General features: G+C 33.8%; 1 protein-coding gene across 1 annotated transcript in view; it reads right to left on the reverse strand.

The window, feature by feature from the left end:
- Positions 1 to 2,004, reverse strand: part of LOTGIDRAFT_161979 (hypothetical protein) — a gene marked incomplete at both ends in the record, with an annotated part of 7,983 nt that overhangs the window by 4,534 nt on the left and 1,445 nt on the right. The window lies entirely within an intron of this gene.

A 2,004-nucleotide genomic window follows, 5' to 3' on the forward strand; every position in this document is an offset into this window, starting at 1 on the left:
CATCCCTCGTGATAAGAGGTGGAATGAAATACAACATTGTGTAAATGGTATCATTTCGGATCTATCAGGAGAAGACAGTCGGCGAACAAATGATGATGGGAACAACTTAATTACAGAAGAATTTGATCTAACCATACAAAGTTTCAGTATGGAATTCTGTGAGCTTCACAGAGGGTGTTGAACTCGAATATTTTGTTACTGTTATGTTTTAGTTTTACTGATGAAATAAAATACCGTTACTGTAAACCTACGCTTTATATATCGCATATGAAATGTTTGAGGCCCTTGCTTTATTTGACCGAAAATGTGGTTAATGCGTTGGACTCGAAATCCAATGGGATATTCCCGCGTAGGTTCAAATCCTTCTCGCAGCGGTATTTTTCGTAAATACATATCACTATATTTTATATACTGATTGCAAATTGATCTATATCATCGACGATATCTAAGGGAAGTGGCCTGAATAAATCTGACATATTGGAATATCCAAGTGCTGAACTTGTAGTTGAATTTCAACAAGACACTTCTGCACATGCTCTAGTTTTTCTCATCGCTTTATATATCGCATATTAAAAGTATGAGGCCCTTGCTTTATTGGACCGAAAAAGTCCCAGCTGCGATGGCCGAGTGGTTAAGGCGTTGGACTCGAAATCCAATGGGATATTCCCGCGCAGGTTCAAATCCTGCTCGTAGCGGTATTTTTCGTAAATACATATCACTATATTTTGTATACTGATTGCAAATTGATCTATATCATCGACGATATCTAAGGGAAGTGGCCTGAATATATCTGACATATTGTAATACCCAAGTGCTTTTTTTTTTTTTTTTTATTCATGTAAAACAATTATAACAGGATTATAAAATCAGGTTGCATATAAATTACAAATCTAAAAGTTTAAAATACAAGAGCTTAAAATAGAAATATTCATATATCACAGATTATTCATTTTGAAATTTCAAAACTACATTCGACAGGAATTGATTTAATAATAGTCGTGTATTGGGTCAAAACTCTTTTCTGAGAGGAATTGGGAACGTGATCACTAATATACATAAAAATATCATCAGATGGTAAAAAAACATTTTTAACGCATATATCCGAAATTTTAACAATGCCCGCGTCAACAAAGTTTTGGAAAAATAATGAACGATCATTATCTACTATATTCGGGTTATCAAAAATTGGCTGATTTAAAACATTAGAATAAGAGTGTGTTAATGATCTCGTTCCCTTACAAAAAATATTCCAAGCCTTAAGCATACTTTGATAAAATGGGGGTAACTTCTTCAGATAAAAATCAGAGTATTTGATGAAAAGTAGCTCAAAAGAACATAAAAAACTTCTATATTGGCTTAAAAAATACGTCATTAAATATTTCCATACCGCATCTGTTGATCAAAGTAAATATTTGGACAACCAAACAATTCTGAAAGCAGTTTCTTTCGATTTGATATCAGTTAAGTTTAAACCACCATCTGATTGATCACCTATTAATGTTTTAAAACTAATTAATGGTGGATTTCCATCCCATATAAAAGATTTGATGGACTTTTTGATTTTTTCTAAAGCCCAAACAGGCATATCTAACACTCTCAGTGGGTACCATAAAACACTAAGACAAACAATATTTACAATTAAAACCTTACCTCTGAGATTAAGTTTCCTTTGGCGCCACATATTTAAAACTTTCTGAATTTTGCAAACCTTTGCATCCCAATTTAAACGTTCACATTCTCTAGCATCAGTGCCAAGATAAATTCCCAAAAATCTGGAAGCTCCGTCTACAACTTTTACAGGAATGTTATCATCAATTTTTAAAATAGCACTTCCGGCCAAAAGAATTCCAGACTTTTCGGCATTTATCTTGGCACCTGATGCAGAGCAATAAACAGATACGGTCGATAAAGCAGACTTAATAGAATTAGTATCAGTTACTGTTAGAGTGGTGTCATCAGCGTGTTGAAATATTACAGCCGGCTGATCACACCCCGGAATATGCA

The sequence above is a fragment of the Lottia gigantea genome (assembly GCF_000327385.1).
Source record: "Lottia gigantea unplaced genomic scaffold LOTGIsca_31, whole genome shotgun sequence".
NCBI classification, from domain to species: domain Eukaryota; kingdom Metazoa; phylum Mollusca; class Gastropoda; family Lottiidae; genus Lottia; species Lottia gigantea.